The sequence below is a fragment of the Seriola dumerili genome, unplaced genomic scaffold, assembly GCF_002260705.1.
Source record: "Seriola dumerili isolate Sdu_G_001 unplaced genomic scaffold, Sdu_1.0 BDQW01000161.1, whole genome shotgun sequence".
In the NCBI taxonomy this organism is placed as follows: domain Eukaryota; kingdom Metazoa; phylum Chordata; class Actinopteri; order Carangiformes; family Carangidae; genus Seriola; species Seriola dumerili.
The window spans coordinates 7,198,747-7,222,282 of NW_019174416.1; the positions used below are offsets into that span (position 1 = coordinate 7,198,747).

The 23,536-nt window shown below is 40.0% G+C and overlaps 2 non-coding genes across 2 annotated transcripts; both read right to left on the minus strand.

Moving 5' to 3' along the window:
• Nucleotides 1-7,363: 7,363 nt before the first annotated feature.
• On the minus strand, nucleotides 7,364-7,445 carry trnal-uag. Its single transcript has one exon. It is a non-coding gene; the product is annotated as a tRNA-Leu (tRNA).
• A 461-nt stretch (nucleotides 7,446-7,906) lies between these two features.
• Nucleotides 7,907-7,988, minus strand: trnal-aag. The gene has a single exon. It is a non-coding gene; the product is annotated as a tRNA-Leu (tRNA).
• Between the last annotated feature and the right edge of the window lie 15,548 nt (nucleotides 7,989-23,536).

Genomic DNA, 23,536 nt, shown 5'->3' on the forward strand with positions numbered 1-23,536 from the left:
TGATTCCAGCGGCATTAAATGTCCAAATCCACCCTCTGAGAACATTTTATCCAGGTCTTTTCCAAATGTGCCTCATGTCTTTATACTCTGCAGGAGAATTTCAGTATGTTTCAAATGTAACTGTATCCATACATGGATAGTGAAATTTTACCCATTGAATTGGATCATTATCTGGTTGACCAGGTCCAATTCCAGGTTTCCCATGCACATTTGCTGTTGATTCTACCTCAGATCACTACCTTTTATCCTCAGGGTAGAAACCCTCCATTCCCCAAATAAAACATGGTTTTGATGTTGGCAACACATGCATATATTTAGCTTTTAAGTGAGATACAAGTGTCTAAAATAGGAGGTCAGTAATTGCCAATAAATGTATTTTCAATGTATTTTGTCCCAAAAATAAACCCCAAAGAAAAAACACCAAGAGTCATCATTCATCATCATCCTCTAATCTCATCTAGCTAGACAACGAGTTCACCCTCTGCTTTCCATTTTTTCATGTGGTGGCTATGGTCTTGACAGAAATGGTTTCATGCTCTCTAGTCAACAAAACAGACTGATTAATCCCAAAACTACCAACCGTTGCATCTCATTTTTGTCATTTAAGTGGGCAAGGCATTGTCCTGTTGACAAAGTCTGGGGCTTGTCAAGCTGAGGCATGAGAAGAATTTTTGGACATTTGTGCACTGTAGATTATGCTTGGATCTTTGACAGGTGACTAGATATAGCTAGAGATGATGGTTTGTGATTTCTGTAGCTGCAAATAAATGCTAGCTATGCAGCGATAGCAAGATTTACAAATAGCTCATTTAAACTAAAATGACAAAGTAATGAATTGAATTTTCATCAAAGATGTTCAGATTGCTTAAACATTAATTTCAGAGTGAAATTAATTATTTCTATGTATACAGTACATACCCACACCTTTCAGTGGGGATGATGATGTATGCTCTGTTTCTTTTAACCATCAGAAATTGCTTCTTCACTGCTCTCTCTGGAAGGTATTGGCCCATGAACTTTACAAGAGGGCCCATTTTCCCATTTTCTTTCCCCCCATCTCCTCCCTCTTGCAAATGGTATGTATATGCTGTATTAATTTTCGTTTTAAATCGGCAAACTGTAAATGATATATTACAACCCAGCCTGCTAAGGGGACAAATAATACCCTGGTATTATGGAATTCCAAAATGATGATAAATGAGAATAAAATGACCCCCCTCCTAAATGATACACTCCAGTGATACTTTAATAATGACAACTCTCACACCAGCAATTTTAAGAGCTCTCAAAAGAGAGAAGTGTGATTGCATTTGGCCAAGTGGCTGTGTGCTTCTGCCAGTGGTCTTGATTCAAGTGATCGTCCTCTGTGGCCAGTGGATCTAACATTACTTCATTCATTTTTATTTATAGATAGATAGACCTCTTCTTAAAGGTTCTATTTGTAAGTTTTCTCTCCTGCTGGACGGTGGAGCGGGTGCTGGTGATTGTCACTTGCCAAGAGCTTCAGCCATCGTTGTGTTTACAAAACAAGAGGTTAAAATACAGTCTTCTGGGCAGGTTGGAGGCTACAGTGAGTCGCTATCGGAAAAATGACAAGATGGGCTGAAGCTAGATGGTTAGCATGCTAACTACAGTAGAAGAAAAGATGTGATAGAGACAAGATTGAACATTAGCGTTGCTTTTCACTACTGGAGACAGCTCTTGGATATAAAGGAATGAAATTTGATTTGTGGTGTCATACATAAATTCATCTCTGGTAGCCATCTTTGTAAAGTTTCTTTTGTCACACCCCAACAAATACAGTATGCTCAATGGGGACAATTGAAATTCAAAATCTAAAGAAAGAGACCTTTTCATATGTGAACACCATGCTTCCAAATTGTTTTTGACTGACATTCATTTGTAATAAATAGTACTTTATGTAATGATCAGTGTTATGTGATTGTTAAGACAAAAGAGAGAAAAACACAAGAGTGGAAGAAAGAGAGAGTGCCCAAAAGTAAAATGAAACCATTTGTACGATGAAATATACCTGCAAATAACTAACATAGAATAATTGAGTCAAAGTCCAACATGAGTCTCACCTAGCTCTGAACTTGCACCAACCCCCAAGAACAATGTCAAACAGAAAACCTAAAAAAAGAAATCTCCAGCTTCACTGTCAATGCCATACAATTTCAGACTCATTGTTAAAAAATGACAAATAACTAATGAGAGTCATTAATAGAAACATTTAACAAATTAAAAACACAGAAACTCTCGTAACATTGCAGCTTTATCGTTAATTAATACATATATTTACATTGCAAGCTCAACTTTGAATATGGTCTCAATTGTCCCTAAATCTGATGTTTAATAATAACACTGAAAATGACTTGGTTCAATGTCTATTTTCTAATAATCAGAGTCAGTGATTGAAAGTGGATGCCTCCTGCTAAAAGGAATATTAAATATGTAGGAGGAACCTGCAGGATGCTGACAATTTAAAATCCCCCATCTAACTGTACAAAGCTCAGCAAAAGATGAAAAGTTGTGAGGAGAAACTTGAGTGAAAGATACAAAAGCTTTATTCCCAGTGTTGTCAGCAAAAAAAAGCATACAGGTCAAAAGTGTAAAACTAAAGGCTAAAGTGGCTGAGTGATGATTAAGAGGCGAGCTGGCTGGAATCCTCAGGATCGACTGCTGGTGCTCACCGAGATTTACCAAAGTTAAGTGGGGTCAATCTTCTTCAACTCCCATTCTACTAATTTCCAGCTCAATATCTGCAGTTCAGGTACCTTTAAGCAAAGTACTTCAACCCAAGCTACTTAAGTTGACTTATAATGTGTCCAGCTCTGCCATGATTTCACTTTTACAGGATTCTAATGAACATGAGGAATGGAACAATACTCACTCAGCATACAGGTTAAAACTAAAGCTTTATTATTTTAATTCTTCAGCTCACATATAGTTTTTATCAGTGTGAAGGTCTCTCTCGCTCTTGCTCTGGTTCCATTGCAGTTTTGTGCAAAATAGAAGCCAGATGCTTTTTAGAAAAGTGTTTCCATTGAGTGTTTAGTGAATAAAGCTGGATTTTCTCCTCTATAAAGCTATGGATTTCCAACATCTGATCAGTGTTGGGAAAGTGATTCCGATTGCATCCACGGCAATAACCCTTGCAGAATTTAATCAAAGGTCATGAAGGTATCTGGTGCACGGATTGACGAAAAGGCAAACCCCTTATATCTGGCAGCAGCCACATGTCAGGGATTTTTGGGAGATAATAGTCTGCAATGTTTTTGGATGTCATGCGATTTAAATGTTACACTTTTGTGAAATATTGCTTTTTTTGCTGTGTTGTTTTTAGAATAACTATTTTTTTAGTTTGCAATTTCAAATTGCACATTAAGCAGGTTAATGGAAACACGGCCATTGTCTACTGATTGAATTCTCTCTGTTGGATGTTTCCAGGAGTGCCAGAGTTGAGAGGCCTGCCCATATTAGTTTGTTGCATCTGGAGAGGGAGTGGCCTAAGGTTATGAAGGGCCGCTTGCCTTGGACCTGCTCACTCCCTCTGTTGCTGAGCAGTCAGGACGCCATCCCCATGCGCTACACATTAGATGAATTGGTTTGTGTTATTTTCCTTTACTTTTCCCGCGTAAACCTCCATCCATATATGCTTTACACCACTAATGCTACCATTTCCATGTTTCATTTATTTATTATTACTTATTACTTTCAACCTTCAGTGATGTGTGGACTCATTTGTTGCAAATCCCGGGTGAGGTTTTTAAAAAAAGGGGATTTATTTTTCAAGGATTTGAACCCAGGATCTTTAATCAAGAGTCATACCAGTATAACAACAGTTAACTGTTTTAATGTGGCATTAGATTCAGGTTACATTCCCTGTGGATGTAGTTTTAATACCAACATTTACTTACATTGCATTGTGGCAAAAGTTGAGTCAGGTTCAACTTCATTTGCTGGACCACCCCTTGTTTATTGCCTTGAGCCCCCTGCAGGGCTGAACTCAACCAAGAGTGTCCAAGAGAGTAAAAAACCCGATTAGAACCAAACCCGACCTAACTCCGACACAGTTAGTGGAAGCTAAAGCACTGACTTTGTTGCCCTGTCACACAGCTGTTGTTAGCATGGTCACAGCTTGCCTGATTATCCTGATTACACATGTGGACACCTTGCAAATGAAATCAAAAGGCCGACAGAACCTGACCCTAATCAGAGAGTAATAACTGGATACGTGAACTGCCACGCATATCCACCCTCTAGCTGGCATGCCAACTGAGCCAATGCAGCTGTCATGGGGGGGGGGGATGCTTTTTTTCATACAAAACCTTTTCTGTCTTACAAACAGGCACAGAGTCAGGTTCACTTTATTCTTATATTAAATACAAAAATGTAAATAATTAGTGTGTTTTTACTCCTGGAATTAAGATTATTAACAAAGCAGAGCGCACAGTCGCAAGTCTATTACTTCCATTGCTTTCACTCTACAATTGTTTTGTATTCACTTTCTTACTTGGCTCAAAAAGTCATTTAGTCCCTTCATAAATTAATGTCATGAACCCAGAATCCTTTGAATCCACTCAAACGCAGACTGTACTTCGCGAAATGCACGGAGGTCAAATGGGAAATCCTTTTCTAATTCCCTAAATTGTGTCTTTTAATAGATATGTGACACGCGCCGAAATGACCTCACTTACTGGGAATCCTATTCCAAATTTATTAGCGCCCGTTATTTATGTGTAACTCCCAGCGAGTTTCCATGTGGCTGTGGGAAGGTCGGTCAGAGCTAAAGCAACGCTTCGAAAAAGGCAAGAGGCAGATATTATTATTTCCTTTAGTTTCTAATAATGTGCTTTCTCATTCTTTAATGAGCACGTACCCGAGTGTGGTGGGAGGGAGAGACAAGATGATGAACACATAAAAAGTGAAATAGATTTCCCTGTTGGCAGAACTAAACGAAGGTCGTTACAATCACCACGTATTGGAGAGAGAAATAAACAGAAAGAAAAAGGCACAGATTAACAATTAAAATCTGTGAAACACCAGGGCTGTTCATCTGAATCTGGCTAATAAATGTGAATCCAAACTGTAAAATAAAGAAAGACAAGAAAGGGATTAAAGAGGGCAAGGACACATAAAAAAAACATAAAGACACACTCAGAGGAGAGTCAGACATTTGGAAAGTGCTCTGAGGACACTTTGTTTTACATGCTGATGGGCAGGTGAGCCGAGTCACCACAGCAATGTGAAGAATACAAAACATCACACGCACACACACACACACACACACACACAGGTCAGTCCTGCACGCTTCAGTGGGAAGAGACATCTACCTTTTGCTAAAATGTGAGGAGCTTTAACATGAAGCACCTGCAGTTTTCACTTTGAAAAGCTGCAGAGATTTGATTTCCCCGACATCAACTCCTTTTCCATCACTGCCTCAGCTGCTCAGACGTCCCGTCACTGTGTAGCAACATATTCACCACACTGCATGATTTACATGAGTCAGTCCAGTTCAGTTCTGTGTCACGCAAAACACACTCGCACAAAAACATGCAGATTATTTTGCTGCGACAGCATGTGGCTGATTTTACCTTATGTGTGTTTGTGTGTGTGTGTGTGTGTGTGTGTGTGTGTGTGTGTGTCATCACAGCAAAACTGTTGTCCTGGAGACACCTACTGTAGCAGGAAATACCAAGGAGTTGGTTTTGAGTACTTTGGCTGGTGTTTATATGTCTGTCTCTTCTGTAAAGTTCAGTGATGCTATCGTGATGACAAAATCTGTCCACAGGAGTGTAGTTGAGATCAAAATGAAGTCCGAGTTAGAAGATGGATGTGTGACCCATGAGTACTGACAACACATCCCAGGTTATCTTCTGGTTCTGGCTGGCACTGAGATGATTTATATATTTATCATATTTATCATAAACGTCGAGTAATGGCTTTAACTACCAGTCAACTAGGTAAATCTTTGGTTGGTGACAGCCCAGCTCCTCTCTGACCTTTCTGAGTATTTGATGTATGCAGACAAGCAATGTTTCCATATGCAGTGATGAGTGATCAAACAGAGCCTTTCCCAGCCCCTGTCCCTACCCTCCAAGCTGTCTGTCTGCTGTCTGCTGCCTGCTTTTGTGATGCCTTAAGTTTTAATGCTGCTTTTCAACAAGGCCAAATAGTAAGTTTTGAAGGTGTTAGGCCTTGAAATGTTAATATTAACACTGACTACACAGGAGGCGTTTCAGGCATGTTTTGAAGGAAGCAGATACACCTCTATTTTGCTTAGTACACCTGTTTACACAGGCCACAACCCAAAGTTACCCAACCCCAAAATGTAGGAGACCAATAAAGCAGCACTGCGCCTGAACTGCTGCTGCCGACATTCTGCTTTCCCAACATAGTGTATGTAGACAGAGTACATACCGTAATAGCTGTGGCTGCAACTGGTTTACAACTGATTACATTTAAAGGCATTATGTATATTCTTCTTGTACTCTACCTTTAACTAAATAAAATGACTCTAGGTTAAAAGGAAAATTGCTGCATGGTCTTGATAAATACATGCTGCTCTTTAATCCATTTTCTTTTATAATGAAACAAAAAAAAAAAAAAACTATTAAAAAAATGGAAAACTCTAGATGGCAAATTTTTGGCAGCATTTATTCAAACTGAAAGGCTAAATATCAACAACTTTAGATTTTGTCATAGTGGTGGATCAAGGTTGTGTAAAAGTAAATACCAATGTGGTGGTAAATACCACTATCATTACTCAAGCTCTTGGCCATTTGAGTGCAAACCTCTTTAGGAGTCAATGAGGATTTCAAAACTCCACTCTTTCCTTTGGCTCTCTGCGAGGCTGAATTATATTGTTTACTAGACTTCTGTCCTTGTCTGGTGACCTCCTTCAAACAGGCCTTGCCCTTAACTGGTGATCAGTTGTTAAAAAAAATGGTTGATGGTGCTTTGAAAACCATCTGGAAAACAGAAAATTTTTTGGTTATTTATAAAACTGGAAAAGTGGCTTTTTTCAGGGTTTAATTATAATGAGTGGCAGCGGTGGCATCAGAAATGTCTACAGCATCCATCTCGAACATCTCCGTTAATACACTTGCTCAACAAAAGTATAATATGCGAGTGCCTTGGGGGTATGCGCTCAATCAAGTGGACTTGCAAACAGGACAACCAGATCACCTTCTAGGTAAGTCTACTGGGAAGCAGTGCAACACAGTGGAAATGTTATAATAATTTGAATGCCTACTTTCTGATAACAGTAATGGAAAAGAAGAGCACAGTGAAAGAAAGGAAATCATCAACATTGGCGAAGTTGAGTTTCATAGGATTGCGATCAGTTTTACCAAGATTCTGGCAGTGGTGGGATTTGAACCCACGCCTCCTGAGAGACTGGAGCCTAAATCCAGCGCCTTAGACCGCTCGGCCACACTACCTCTGCTTTAGATGTGTCGCCTGCTTACATCGCAGGTATTTTCATGAGAAAAAAAAAAAACCCAATCATATTCTAAAGAGTAAGTAAAGTGACATTGATAAGGGCTTCCATCCAGTGCTAAGTAATAAAAGCAGCTGTTACACATCTGTTCCTGAAGGGAACTTCAAAGAGACTGGAGCCTAATTCCAGCACCACTTGGCCACACTACCTGAGCTTCTGAGTTATCAGTTGCTTGGATGAGTGGTATTTCCATGAGAAAAAAAAAACAATGAGATTCTAAACAGCATGTGTGGATAATGACATTGATAAATCCAGTGCTAAGTAAAACAGACACATCTTACATATGTTCCTGCATTGCCATGTAGTTGACTAAGACTTGTTGCTGCTGGTGCTCTATTTCCAATTCAACAAACTGCAGTCTCGGATCAGGCAAGGCTCAACACAGGAAAGGTCCTGAACAATTGGCAGTGGTGGGATTTGAACCCACGCCTCCTTAGAGACTGGAGCCTTAATCCAGCGCCTTAGACCACTCGGCCACACTACCAGACAGCAGACTTTAAATGCCGTACATCCAACCCTGAATAACCAACCTACCTATGGTAGACCTGAGAGCACGACGCACTGCAAATTTAGAAAACATCTTCATTAATTTGACAACACATACTGCAAATACTCACAAGATACGTAATGCTAAATGTCACTACGTGGGTTTCCAGGGGAACGCACTTGCTCGGATGTATCATAATACATGTATGCAGGTTCATCACTTTTATGGTTCATCACTCTTCAGTGTCCCCGGGAAACCCACATAGTGACACTTAGCATCACGTACCTCGCATTCAGTGGACTACCACACAAGGAGATCTCCTATCCACCATGTTCACAATAACTGAGGTGAGTGTATTGTTACTGTCCTGTCGGTAGCTGATGGTCATTGCTACAACACCCATTACAATGAGTCACATTGCAATGATTACAGTATTTACAGTTTTTTTTTCTTTTACTGATAAATACATTGATTTCTTATGCGGGACCCGTAGCATGTGACAGCAATGACAAAGTTTGGGTTAAAATTCCACAATGGGCTTGTGACACGTTATGTAAGATTCAAAACCAGAATTCAAACCCAAGCTTCATGGAAAACATTTTAATATTAGACTGGGTCACAAATGCATTTCTAGAACTTTTAAAACCTTGTAACCGGACATATTACAGTGACCATCTGGATCAATATATTACCTGATAGCATATTAGCCATCAACAAGTGGGCGGCCTTCTTCCCTCCATCTACTGTCAGCTGAAGTGAGAGAAAGGTGGCGCATGACAGCAGGAGAGAACGGTGCGGGGGTGAGGTGTACCTGGGAAAAAACAAAAAAACAAAAAGAACACCCAATAAGGTTCTTAATATCGAGGCAGCTTGTCTTGATTTTGTCAATCTGTTCATTTGCTTGAACGCCAGAATGTTTTTGTTACCTCATCTGACATGACTGTCCTATTTATGAATTTCATGGGCAGTGTATCTGCTCATTTGCCTGGTGTCTTATCAAAATTACACAGTCGCAAAAACATTTTCACTGTGTTTGTGTGTTTGTGCTGTGGACCTTTCACTAAGTACAATAAAATGAAATGAGGCTGCAAACAAATGTGTGTTGGCGTGGTGTACTAGCCCTGTTAAATCCATTTAAAATATGTAAAAGTTTTTATGTAATAAAACAAACTTCTTTAAAAGTGAATAAAAGAGTGAAATGGGCACCACGCAGTTTGAAATGACCTATGATTCTTGTTTATTCTTGTTTCTTGTAGCTTCTAATTCTTTATAGTTAGGAGAAGTCTGAATAAGAAATGATTTATTAATTGTTATTTAGCTCCATTATAGATGGACATATCATTTTGTTTCAAAACCCTGTTCTCTATTACATTGCTCCCACTTACATCCTGTCTATTAGTTCTGAATTCTTTCTTTTGTTTTTAGTCATTTTTGTTTTTACCTGACAGAGCACTGAGGACAGTGACGAGGAAAAACAGAGACAGGGTAACAAAAGTGACAACTAGAGTTACCACCTTGAGGTTGTGTGTCTCCACCAACCAGCCAAGCTGCAGGAAATATGGTCACAAATTCTCCTTCCTGAGTTACAACATTAAATAATGGCCAGAGGTGTTTCTGCAGAAGATTTTGATGTCACAGTGAAGACAAGATAGATAGATAGATAGATAGATAGATAGATACTTTATTTATCCCCTAGAGGAAATTCATGAATATCATCATGCCATAATTTTATCCTATACTACACATTTGTGTTAAAGTATGTCACAAAAGTGTATGAATTTGTGAGTTTTGCCCAAAAGAAGTGTGAGAGAAGTGAGGTCACAGTGACCTTGACTTTTGACCACCAAAATCTAAATCAGCTCATCCTTGAATCCAAGTGAATGTTTGTGCCAAATCTGAAGGAATTCCTTCAAGGCAGTCCTGAGATATCACATTCAAGAGGTCACAACCGTCTTTTGTGAGGTCACTGTGACCATGACCTTTGACCTTTGACCATCAAAATCTTATCAGATCATCATTGTATCCAAATGGACATTTGAGCCAAATTTGAATGGATTCCTTTGAGTTTCTAACATATTATGTTCACAAGGCCAAAACCATGTTTGTGATGTCACCTTGAGCTCGACCTTTGACCTTTGACCAGTTTCACTGATTAATATTTAAGTATTAAGTAAGTATAAGTATATTTTACAACTTCAGTGTTTAAACTAAAATAACTGAGCAAGAATAAGTCACAGAAACCAAACATACAGAGATGAGACACAGAATCCATTGGAGCAGTTCCTGACAGCCACACACAGAAGCTCTCGCCTTTGAAATTAAACCACTGGAAGACGTACTTTAACCGCAGACTAAGTAGAAATGAAGCCATAAAATAAAGTCAATTTGACACTTGAAGGCTTTACTTTGTCAACCAGTTACTATATTGGAGGGAAGGAGGAGGGGAAAGTACAGAAGTTTCACAAATAAAAAATCCTGACATGGGAAATTATTTTGGCACACGTAAATAAAAAGTGCATTCCTCCATGACTGGGAATTAACAAGCATTAAAGCAGAGACTATGATGCACAGCAGCTCCTCTCTGTTCTCTGCCTTTCCCCTCTGTCAGTCTCTCCCTGTCAGTCTCACTCTCTGTGCATAATAAGACAGTGTGTCATGGTGATGTTGAGGAGTCCGACCTGATGAGAATCCATCATGGGCGGAATGGGTTTTTTTGATGTTCAACAGAGATGTGAGTGTTTGTGTGCAGATCCTGAATCAAGCAGGCTTTAAACTGGCCTTCAAAATGACAGTGAACATTTGATCAGAACAACACATGATTTATGTTAAAAAAACACACACACACACACACACACACACACACACACACACACACATATATACACTCACACACGAAAAGATACACAGCCAGTATAGACATGTTAGGTGTCTTTTTTACTGTGTGTACTATCTTGGGTGTGTGTATTAGCATGCTAATTTCTGCTAATTAGCACTAAGCACAAAGCACATCAGACGCTGATGGGAGTGTCATTTGTTTTTCAGCCATTTAGTCATAAAGCAAGGTAATGGACAAATTAAAAAGGTCACCTGTTGATGGCTGTGTAACAAATTTAATGGTGGCCCATTCAGCAGTTGTAAAGATACTTCACTAAAAACCAAAGATATCAATCTACCTTTTCCTCCACAAGAGGAAATAATGCCAATAATGGGAGTTTAAATATGAAGCCAAAACTAACTAAAGCTAAAGCATTAAGATAAACACTAAGATAAACTTTTGCAAAATGAATACTCTGCTCACCATATTATCATCATCTCTTTTTTTTCTTTGATGATTATATTGGCATACAGATCTGATCTACACAGCAAATTAGTTTCTGGGAGAATCCTCTCACACTGCACCCAGCTGCCTCGGAGTCTTTATGCAGGTGTCCGTCCAATATCATCCTCTGATGCATCCAGCACTGCAACATCACCTACTGTAGGTTGTGATATTTCTCATCTAATATCTCTGTGGCTGTTTCATGACCACCTTTCATATTAGGATCATTTTGCTTTACAAAGACATGACAGTGCAGAGTCCCGCTCTGAAGACAGACTTACTATTAATATGTTCCGATGGTATACTGAAGCTGCTAAATTTGTTTGCTGATTTCCAACAGCAGGACTTTAAGTTCCTTGTTAATGTTTTCTGTGAACAGGACAACTCATCACATTTATCAGGCTGAAATGAACGATTTACGACATGTTTGTATAGTATATAGACAGGCTGGTGAATCTGACCAACGCTTGTACAGAGGTCCTATAGTCTGGGAATCACAAATGACATTGAGATATGTCACTGAGTAAGTGAAAACTTCAACCTGTTGGTAGCACTAGAGGAACAGTCAGGGTGTCATCAAATGCGAAAGGAGTCATCCTCTGGGCACCAGTGTTGTAGTACCTGAGTCCAGGACTAAGACTCGAGTAAGACTTGTGACTCGACTTGTAACGTGGGCTCAGACTCGGGCATTGACTGTATACAGATTCAGATTGGGATGATGGATGCTTCTTTTGTTAGCTTTAGTACGTTCATGTGCATGCATTTGTGTGGGTATTGTGTCACACAGAGTAAGTGAACTCCCTTTGCAATGTTAACAGTTGTGTCATTTGTGTTCAGTGTACACCTTTTGTATTTGTTGGTCAGCTCTTTGACTGTGACAGAGTGGAGCACTGGAACCATCTTAGAATCTCCTCACTCAACCCTGATGAGTCAGACTCGGGTCACTGGGACTCGACTCGGACTCGACTCAAACTCTTGTTTGGTGACTCGGACCTGGGGACTCGAGACTCGACTTGGACTTTAGGTTTTAGTAACTTGACCCCAACACTGCTGGGCACCATAGATATCTGTATAGAATTTCATGGAAATCCATCTAATAGATGTTGACCTATTTCTATCCATACAGCCATACTGCTAGTATGGACTTAAGACTAGACTCTATTCATAGAAACACACACATACACACACACACACACGTGAAAAAGGGGGAATGGAGATTTTAATCTTTCCCTGTTTCACTGTTAAAATGAATTACACATATCCTCTTTATTCCTCTGCTGAATGACAGTCCACACGGACACACACACACACACACACACACACACACTACAGAGTTTTCTCTATAGATCCAGGGTCAGCTCAGTTTTGTAATTGAATTCCATCGAGTCCATTCAATATTGCACAGCACCCAAAGTTATTCTTCTTGATTCTTCATTGGCTGGATGTGACAAGCTAATGCCTTTCAGTATTTCACTTTTTGAGAAGTCTCCAACTTTCAGAGGACTGAGAATGAAATGAAGCCAGTCGTGCTACATCAAACCAAATCCATGTCAGACATAGTGCCTGTAGCTACCTGAGCATAGCAATTCTGGCTCTGAAAAAGCTGCTGAAATAAAGTAGCTGCCGCCCCTATTGTGCGAGTCCCCAAGAGCCATCATACTGACGCATTCAGCCAGCTGTCAAGTGAAGGGATACAGCTTATATATATATATATATATATATATACACACACACAACTGAAACACTGATTCACCACATTTATAGAGTCAAATCATGACTCACAGTTTTTTAGCTGATAAAACCATGCATATGGCTGGTGAGTGGATTGACAGAATAAGCATATTGACAGACCCGGTGGTAAAGGGAGCAGATGTGAGTGATATTGTTTTTACGTATAAGTGATGGATGATTGTCATTGAAATTAGTTGTATCAGTTGTCTAACCATTTTTTAAAAGTACCATATTCTGTGTCTGTCTGTTTACTCCGATGGTAACACCATATCAGTTCATACATACTGCAAAATATCGGTTTAAGTTTCAGTATAAACCGCTGTCTAGAGAAGTGTTCAGCTTTCCCAGCACATTTGCACACTGGTATACAAACACATTGAAATAATTATTTGCAACTTTATGACATACATTCTTCCGTCTGTAAGTTGATCCCATACAACACTGCCTTTTACATTGCACAGGTCGTCAGTCTATCACAAGACTGACATATAAAGACAAACAACCATTCACTCTCACATTCACAGCTATTGGAATTTCCAATTAACCGAAACCCACCTTTCAGATCAATGCAGACTACATTCATGTAAAAAAAAAAAAAAAAAAAAAAAAAAAAAAAAGCAAGGCAGCGGCTCTCTCTCTTCAGGAAACGGAGGAGCTTCAACACCAGCAAACAGACCTTTACCATGGTCTACAGGTAACACACTGAGAGTGTTCTCACCTTTAACATTGATTCCTGGTATGGGAACCTCTCCGTCAGGTACAGGAACAAACTGACTCAGGCGGTGAACCAGGCCAGCAAGATCACCGGGACCAAGCAACTGCAACTTCAAGACCTCTACAACTGATCCATAACCTAAAAGGCAACCCGGGTCTACAATGACCCCACGCACCCCCCTCACTCATCATTGCAGCGATTGCCATCTGGGAGGAGACTCAAGCTAGGACAAATGAGTACAAAAAAAAAAAATCATTTGCTGACCTCTGCTGTCAATGCTGATGAAAATTTGTTTTTGTGTATTTTATATATTTATGGTTTATACTGCATAGCCAGGTTGTCAAAGACACATTTCCATTTTCCATGTAATGGACAATAAAGTTTTACCTTGTCTTATTTTAAACCTGCATGTGTTTGGACTGTGGGAGGAAGCCAGAGTACCCGAAGAAAATCCACACAGGCATGAGAAGCTGCGCTCTTGTAATGAGGCGACAGTGCTAACCACTGCACAACCGTGCCGCCTGCTTTTAAGCTTTAGTAAATCATTTTTGTCGGAGTGTGAAAGTTCATTCTTGACCATGGGAAGAGCAGCTCGACAACTCAAGGTCCACGTACTTGGATGTTGGAGAGCTTTTAGCTGGATCTCCCTCCTGTCCCTTTAAGTGAAGTATCACTGGCTCAGTTGTCAAGTTGGAACTTCAGTCACATGTTAATAAGTGGTTGTGCGTGAGGGCAATGATGGTAACGCCAGGTGGTCTTTAGGACGAGATCTTTCTACAGTTATCTACTGACTTTTGGTCAATGCTGGTCTGATGGTCACTGCTGATGTTTCTGGGGGTCATGCTTTCATGTCCAGGGTCCTCTCTGTTGTAGTTTTCCCTGCAGGCACCGCTCCAGTTTCCCTCACTAGATCACTGTTGTCTTAAGGATGTATGAGCAGAGATCTTAGGCTGTTGAATGGTTTGTGGTAAAGGGTTGAGTGGTTTGTGGTAATTGCTGACTCCTTGTGCCGTTAAGACTCGGACCATAAGTTCTGAGTGATCCGCCACTCGCATCGACCAAAAAAAACAGCTGACTGATGTGTTTCGGATGAAAGCAGCCTACCTAGCAGACACTTTCACTCTCTGTAATGAGACAAACAAACAGATGCAGGGTCCTGAATCGAACGCCGTGCAGTGCAAAGACACTGTCAAATACTTTTGTGCACAAAAAGGAATACAGAGTAGGAAAAATATCAAAAGGGGAGGTACTCTTTAAGCACTGAGTTTACCCAGCACATGAAGATGCTTCAGGAGCAAATTAAGTCCAGAATTGCCAATGTTGACAAGTTCTTATTAGAGGAATCGTAGGTGATGGGCTCCTACACTTCGCCTCAAGGACGTAGGAACACCTCAGCTGTTTCGGTGACATAGAAATATTTCCAGGAGAAGAGAATACGAAGAGTTTTGGATTGTTGCTCCCAGGCTGGCCAAACATACAGTTACAAGTGTTCTTCTCCCTCTCAGCACCACATGCCTGTCTGCGACAGCCTTCAGCACCCCTGTTATAATAGAAACAAAAACCCTCAACAGGCTGTCACTGGAATCACACCTGACATCCCATCCCTGGACAGAGGTATGCAAGACCCAGGTGGCCATTAGTTTATGAATGAACAGGATGGCACATAGTAAAAAAAAAAAAAAAAAAAAAAAAAAAAAAACATACAGAAGTTCTTGTTATTGCTACTATTTGTAATTTTTATAACACATAGTGTAGAGCTGTGTCGAAACCAGTGTTCACATGATGTGCACTGAGTCGTACTGAGGAGTGACGTCTTCAGGAGCACAGTGACACGTGGGGCAGGTGTGGCAGGTGGGGGGTGAGAGGAGAGCAGGGTGCCGGTGGACCAACAGATGGAAGAGGAGAGGAAATTGCGGTAACAGTGGAGAGGGTCGTAGAGAGTAGAGGAGAGAAGAAAAAGTAATTGACTGATCATAAAAAGTGTTGTCTGTGTAGCCAAAGCCTGATTTAGCTAGTTCACCCTATTAAAAACATGTCTTTATAACCATGAATTTACTCACTAGAGCACCTGGAGTGTTTTCACCCACACCTGAAAATCCAACCGTTTGAGTCACGTGTGCTATAAGCTACAGTAGCCCAGCTGTTTAGTTAATTATTAGCATTTTTTTTAAAGGTTTATGTCTCAGTAGGAACAAATTGACTTGGGGCTAAAAGTGTCACACTGGCTGGGGAAGTCAGAGTGTATTTTGAGGGCAAGTGTGTTGTCACTACTTCACCAGCCAACTATGTGCTCAAATCACAAAGGCCCGAATGTAAAAAGAGCCACTCGCCAACACTAGCCAGAAGGATGTTCTTTGTCAGAGGGCCAGTACATGCTAACATGTATTGTCTTCAGCACCTCATAATATCACAACTACCCTTCCTGAGTGGATTAAAAAAAAACAAAAAAAAAACGAATAAATTACATCAACACTTAATCGCACAATGTAGAACAGCTGAAGATACATATGCATGGAAACAACATGGAAGACAGAGACCTGAGACATCTTTAGTCCAGTCAGAGCTCTGAGAAAGTGCCAGGTACAAACACAAACATGCGTCATCATTTGAAGCAGCTTTTTGTTTGTAGTAACAAAACTAAAAGATACAGGAAGTTAAAAAGTAAACAGAAATAAAATGAAATAAAATAAACAAAGCCTGTTAGATTTCCAGCTTGAACTGAATTCTTATCCCACTCCAGCCCCGGTCAGAGAGTTTTACAGTGTTTAAACAGCATAAAGATTCTGCAAGGGGGCTGAATCTATGTGGGTTTTTTTTTTTTTTTTACCCATCTTCATAAAATTAGTTTCCATTTTATCACCTTGCAGGTCAATAATTTTCATGCAAAACGGTCATCGAAAGTGAATCCTGCTTCGGTGTCAAATTGAAGCGGTTTGATGAATTTGACATCCTCCTCCACAGCCAGTCGCCGTTCCGTGGAGAGCAGACAGAAATAAACAGAAGGAGTTGTTTTTTTTCTGACACTCTGCTCCAGCCTCTCCAGCTCTGGGATGTGCATCAGTCTCCTGCTCCTCTGTTGTTGGGTCCACAGACCCACCTTTACCTTGACTGCACTGACAGTGCTGATCATGTGTGCAAGTCTGGAAGAAAATCCCAAGTCTAGGGAGGTTTCTTTCTTTTTTAACTTTTTTTTTTTTTTTTGTGCCCCTCGATACGTGACTGCACAAAGAAGCTGATTCAACAGTGCTGCTGCGTTGCAAGAGCAGGTCACCAGGGCAGGTGCTGCAGCTCTTCTGTCCATAAACAATAGCAAGTGCTTGTCAATCAGTTACACAAGTCAGTTATTGACTACGTGTAACATACAGCACTTAAACTGAACTAAAATAGAATTCAGTGTCTTGGTAACCCTGATCTCATCCTTGCTGCATTCACAACTTTCACTGACGTGGAGTTCAACAGACTGTGACTGTGTATGTCTGGAGTTAAAATGACTTCAATTTGATTGGCACGCACACGTTTTGAGATGTCCCAAAGTGTTTATGGCATTTAAATAACTTCGTCCACTGGAGACAAGATATACAGGAAATCAATATAAATCACTGCTAAACATGAAACTTTGGAGACGTCGCTTAAGTGAAAGATGAAGTGAAAATTCTTCAATATTATTCCTATCCCCTAAATACTTTTAGCTCCATGGCTCCAGTTTTGCTAAGAGTATGTCCTCAATGAGAGCACACACCTTCTGAGCCATGTTTTAGAGTGACTGTACAAAATGCAACTGATTATGATAAATATTAGCTGGAGCAATATGTATAATTGTGAGCTGATTATTTGCATTTGATTTAAATATTTTCTAGGTTGTTACACCAGCATTTATCAGGGCTGCAGACAAAAAGAGTAAAGCTGGCACTGTCTTTTTTTCTTTTCTTTTTTTTTTCAATCTCATTTCAGATTCATTTTCTTCATTTGCATTTGCCAAGGCAAAATTATGTTTATTTTATTATTTCTCTAACCAGCAGCAGAATTTCTGTTCGACTCCAGTTTAGTTTCTTTTTGTTTCCATTCCAGAAAAACACACATAACTCTCACAAATCAGAGGCTGGGACCCAAATGCAGACATGGGAGAAGCAAGTCAGGATAATTAAAGCAAAGTGTTTTTTTGTTTTGTTTTCAACAGGTGAAGGTGAGTGGCGGTGAGGTGGCTGCAGGCTCGGCAGATTGGAGTAGGCAGGTTTGTTGACAGCGATTCCTGGAGAAGGAAAGAGGTGTAAATCTTCACTTTGCAGGCAGGCAGGCAAAACCAAATGACAGGCTTGAAGACTGAGACTGAGGCTGAGGCTGAGGCTGTGGTTGAAAAGTCTTTTTTGCTTAAGAAGGTTCCTGAGAAAAATCGAGTGAGAGAGAGAGAGAGAGAGAGAGAGAGCGAGCATACACATGATAAAAAAAGCACACTCACAACAAGGAGGAGGGGTTGTGAATTACTTTATCCCCATTTTTATAATACGTTGTTGTCAATTTCTCATGTTAACTGCTACGTGAGTTATTAAGGATTTTCCACTAATAAGCTTGTCCATGGATTTTCAATTGAGACAGCATTACAGCATTGTCCCAGTGTCTCCATTTCTCCAGTTTTGGTTGCACTAATAGTTCTTAGAAGTTTATATCACAAGGCACAGATGCCATTTGTTTCACATATAACGTTTCTTTGTTTTTTGAACTAGCAGGGCATTCAGACCACAGGCTGCTTCAACATTCTGCCTCATTGGGCCATTTCCCCTCTCTTGCTTCTTGATGTTATCCTTTGCAATGTTAATGTCATTCCGCCACTGTTAGCTGTGTTCTTTGTGTTCGTGGTCACTTTTTTTCTGCATCGCTGTCGCTGAGAATCAAAGGATATCATTAAAGCTCCCAAGCGCTGCGACAAAAGAGGCCTAGTATTCTGGCCTCCACGTCATAAACCATAATGCTGTCTACAGTGGATTATTAGTGAAGAAAATCCTGTATAAGCTTTGTTAAAAACCTCAGAGACACACACAGAAACACGCACTGATCCAACAATAAGCCAGTGAGACCCTTACAAGACCACCAAACACACAGAAGGATTGGGAAGTAAGCAGAGAGGAAGGGGAGAGAGGAGGTTCGTTAGCCATGAAATCTGTGTTAGATTTGTAGATAACAAATATGTACATGTCCTGTTAGAAAATCCCAGAGGGGGAGAGAGGGATGAAACAGAACCAGACAGATTAGTCATAAAATCGGTGAAGAACTGTTAGCGGCTCAAAGGTAAACCATCAGATCTTTTACAGGGAGTTGGTTTTATGGAGCCGAACAGGTGTCTGCTTGTGTTTTCAGCTGGGACCCAAACACTTGAGTGCCATTTTGTGCTTTGCGGCGGTAATGCTGTGCAGCCAGGCCAATACTCAGTGGGAGCAGAGGCTAGTTTTCAGCAGAAACAAGTCAAGCACAAAGTTTCAAAAAAAAAAAAAAATAAAAGTCTGTTTGGGACACGGCCATGAACCGAATGACCATAATGTCCTCCAGGTCTTTTTGCTATAATTCAATAATTTCATGGCGTATGACTTTCTAGAGAAAACATTAGTGAATGTGTGAAGGGAACACTCAGCCGTAACACAGGAAAGAACATTCTTACTGGTCCCAAACACAATGTGACCATAGTTATAACAGCCATTTAATTTCATGAGTAAAGAGAGCATGCTGATCAAACCTTAACACTGAACAGTATGTGTACACATGGAGCTGTGAGGGAGGTGTGCAGAGAAGCATGTCTGCAAACAGACAAGCACCATGTGACTGTGTCTTTCTAGTTTGCTTGCAAGAACCACATGCATCCAGCGTTGTCCGGCCTCCCTTGCGAGTCATTAACCACAAATCGTCTTATGTATAGTGAGGGATTTAGTGAACCGGGTTTTTATTTTTCCATCATGTAATTTTTGTGCCACTTCAAGATGGATACTCTGAATTTGGAAACTCAAGCAGAAAGATAGTGATTATAGTTTATGTAGCATATACAGTTTTTGGATGCAGCTACGAATTATTTATGACTTTGGGGGCAGAATGTTTAAAGGAGCCATTTGTAAGTTGCAGCAAGTGTTAGCGTTAACAGCTCATTACAGCCTTTTTGTTTGTTGCGTTTATAATAAAACAACAAGCTTATAAAATGCCTTCTGAGCAGCGCTACTTCTTCAGGGCAGACTGGATGCTACAGTGACTTGGTATCAGAAAGTAACAAGACAGTCTGTACACGCTGGGACTAGCTGGTTAGCACTTTAGCATTCAGTTAAGTCATGTTTCTGGCCTGAGTAACATAAATCCAAAATTCACTCTGCTTTTAGATCTCTTGTGGTCTTCCCTAACTTCTCAAGCAACATGCACATAGGTCTACAGTATAGCTGGTAAATGTTCCATTATGTGCACCAGCTACTCACTAACTTCACTAACATTAAAGGAGCCATTTGTAAGTTTTGCTATTGCTACATAGCCAACATTAGCTTTAACAGTTGTTTACTTACCAGTCTAGAGGAAATGTTGTTTCTTTGCTTATGCCTAATGGGCTGTTCCAATCAGTATGAGATCTTAAACACAAACAGCTGTTGTAATGAGGTCATTAATTAAGCTAATTGATGTATTAATTAGCAAATATTTTCATATCACATAACACATGCAGGGCATCAACATAAGTATCATATGTGGGACTTTAACAAGTTGTATTTTTTACTAAAATGATTTTATCCTCATTAATATGCACATTTATGCAGCATGGGGCCCCTCAGTGTAAATTAGATCAGTGTCACCATGTGAGTAGCTGCAGTGTGAACATGAAGCTTCTGACATTTATTAATACTGACTGATCTGTTGAAACACACAGACACACAGGATGAAATATCACCATGGCACTGTAGAAGAGAAGGGAAGAAAACTTTATCATTTAAAATGTATATTAAATGTTGCTAGGATACCAGTTCTACATGCAGTAATTAAGTGGAGGCACACACAGTTTGCTAAGTTTGCAAAGAAGCTACTATTGCCGGTGTAACTTGCATTGCTGGACCCATATTTCTATGGTTAAAGTTAAAGGAACTTACTCCACCAAATATCAACATTTTCAGTATAAAAGGTAAAGCGTAGTTTCTTTTTTTTATTGCCAACCAATCCTATGAAAAGATCAAAACTAACAATGAGCTGATCATACCACAAAGTTTTTTTCTGATCTTCTTTATTCCTCTGTGCCACAGAGCAGCTGCATTGTTTCCAAAAACCATTAAAAACACATCAGTGATTCACAATGTGTCACTGGGGGACATGTTCCTTTATTACAAAGAACACAGACACTGGAGTTTGTTTTGATTCAGTCCTACATGCACCGTCCTACCGCTGCTACAAATACTCACACCAAACATAGATTAATCCACAGATAAAAATAGCCACCAACAAATGAACTATTTACTCCTATTTAAGCACTGTTAAAAACTGTTAAAAACTACACTCTCCTGCTTTAGGAAGTAACTTTTTATGAAACTATAGATTTGTGACCTCCTAAGTCTTCAACAGGAACAGATGAGTGAGGAAAGACAGACTAATACACTCTTATTTTTTAACTTTAATGCAATTTGTGATACCACCAGTCTCATCCTTTCAACGTGCACTGCTTATTAGTCTTGAAAAGTGGCCGGGCAAAGTTTGGTGTTTTCTCCTTCATGCTGCAGTGCTGCAGGAATGACGTATTTTTTGTTTGGCTATGACATCACTGTCAAGACTTTACCACTGCTACACTTTCAAGCTGTATTTTAATTTAACACGTATCTCTTCTACAAAGGCCTTTCTTCTCACAAAGTTAATAATAATTTGTAAAAGCGTGAGTATAAACACAGTGAGGCTGTAAAGGTGGACTGGTGAGTAGATCGGTTTTCGTGTTGTGTGTGGTGGCTTTTAACATCCCTGACAAGCACTGTAGTTTCATTTAGCCTTTTTAAAGACATGTAAAAGCTTAAAACATCAAGGATGGACGTCGTAGATGTGTCCTTGTGTTAACAGACCTCACTTCAGTCATCTAACCAGAAACCCATTCAAAAGACCCATAGGAGGAGGTAACCAAAAGTCTTACACTGCTACCTAATTTCTGGCGTTTTTGGGCTAAGTCCTGAAGCACTCTATAGGAGGATCCATAGAGATCATATTGGTTTCCATTGGCGACCTGAGGTCTACTCAAAATTTTCAAAGTTACCTCCTTAACTTGCCCTGCACACACTGGGTGCAATTCGGAGTTCACCTTTTGTCAAGAGCACCTCAACATGGTGGACACACAGGGTGACTCCAAAAGCATCAACCCTACATTTAGTGGCCTAATCACTCTACACACATGAGCTACAGCAGCCCCTCTCAAACTGCTCCGACAGAATAGTCCACTTCTATACTGTTGCGTGATACTACCATAAAACTTCAGGGCAATAAATGGCCAATCATAGAAGTAATTTTGTAAAGAAACCATAAGTGTTTCAAACAGAGCTACTTTTTCTAAAGTTATATATAATTTTGAATTCAATATCTTTGGGATTTAACTGTTGGTCTGACAATACAAGCAATGTGAAGATGTCACCTTGGGCATTGGTAGACTGTGACAGGTATTTTTCACTATTTACTAATAGTTTAAAGCAAACACTTAATAGCTTAATTGAGAAAATAATTTAATTGCTAATGAATATACATGTTAATTGCAGTTGTGCTGAATAACGGTTAAAAATGCAGAAGTGGTCTGATATGTTTTAATGGAAAACAGGGAGAATATCCCTCAGAGAAGAGGCAAAGATACTAATTTGTTTTCGAGGAGGAGCCGAAGCAGATGAGAATTCAATGCAGCCGCAGGATATTTTCAGTTGAGTTAAGAAAGCAGTGTTGAGAGAAAGTGGGTACAAGAGAAAGGTAAATTGCTCCATTTCATTACAAGATCATTACTGAACTGCAGTGTCCATCACAGACTGATGTTCTGTAACACTGCATCTTGACCAAAATTGCCAACTCCTCCCAAACCTTGACACAGGGAGTGATTTCAGTGAGAGCTCTTAACATTGATGCTCTCGATTCTGATACCTGTTTCTCTCACTGCATCTCCCTGAGCATTCGACAGCCCAAAGCAAAACACAGGCTGCTGAAGGTTAGATGTTGATTCATGGATCTGCTTGATATGATGCCTGCTCATCCAAAAGTATGTGATATCGACTGTTTGTTCCTCCTACACTGTCTGACTAGTAAATTTCCCAGATGTGTGTACCTGACTGAAAGTGGGATGCTGCTGTCTGCATGATGATGCGGTTTTACCGCTAAGTAGGCCTATGGGTGGAATGAACTGATGTGTGAAGTGAGTTTGATTTTGTGTGAGATCAGGTTCAAAGGAGCTATTTGAAACTTTTGCTATCGCTACATAGCGTTAGCATTAACAACTGTTTATTTACCAGCCTAGAAGAAACATTGCGAGTTCAGCATCAAACTTAATTCCTTTACTCACCAAGAGCTGTCTCCAGTGGTGGAAAACAACCCTCTTGTTTGCTTCTGTTTCCATCGCTTTTTTTCCCTTTCACTGAAGTTAGCATGCTAACCAGCTAGCCATTGGCTATGTAGCAATAGTGAAACTTACAAATAGCTACTTTAAAGCTACTGAACCAGCAAATTCCTGCTACTTGACCACAAAACCATACATGACAAGAGTGTTATGCAGTGCACTGTTTTACTTGACAAACTCTCATAGACCCAACAAAACAAAGGCAA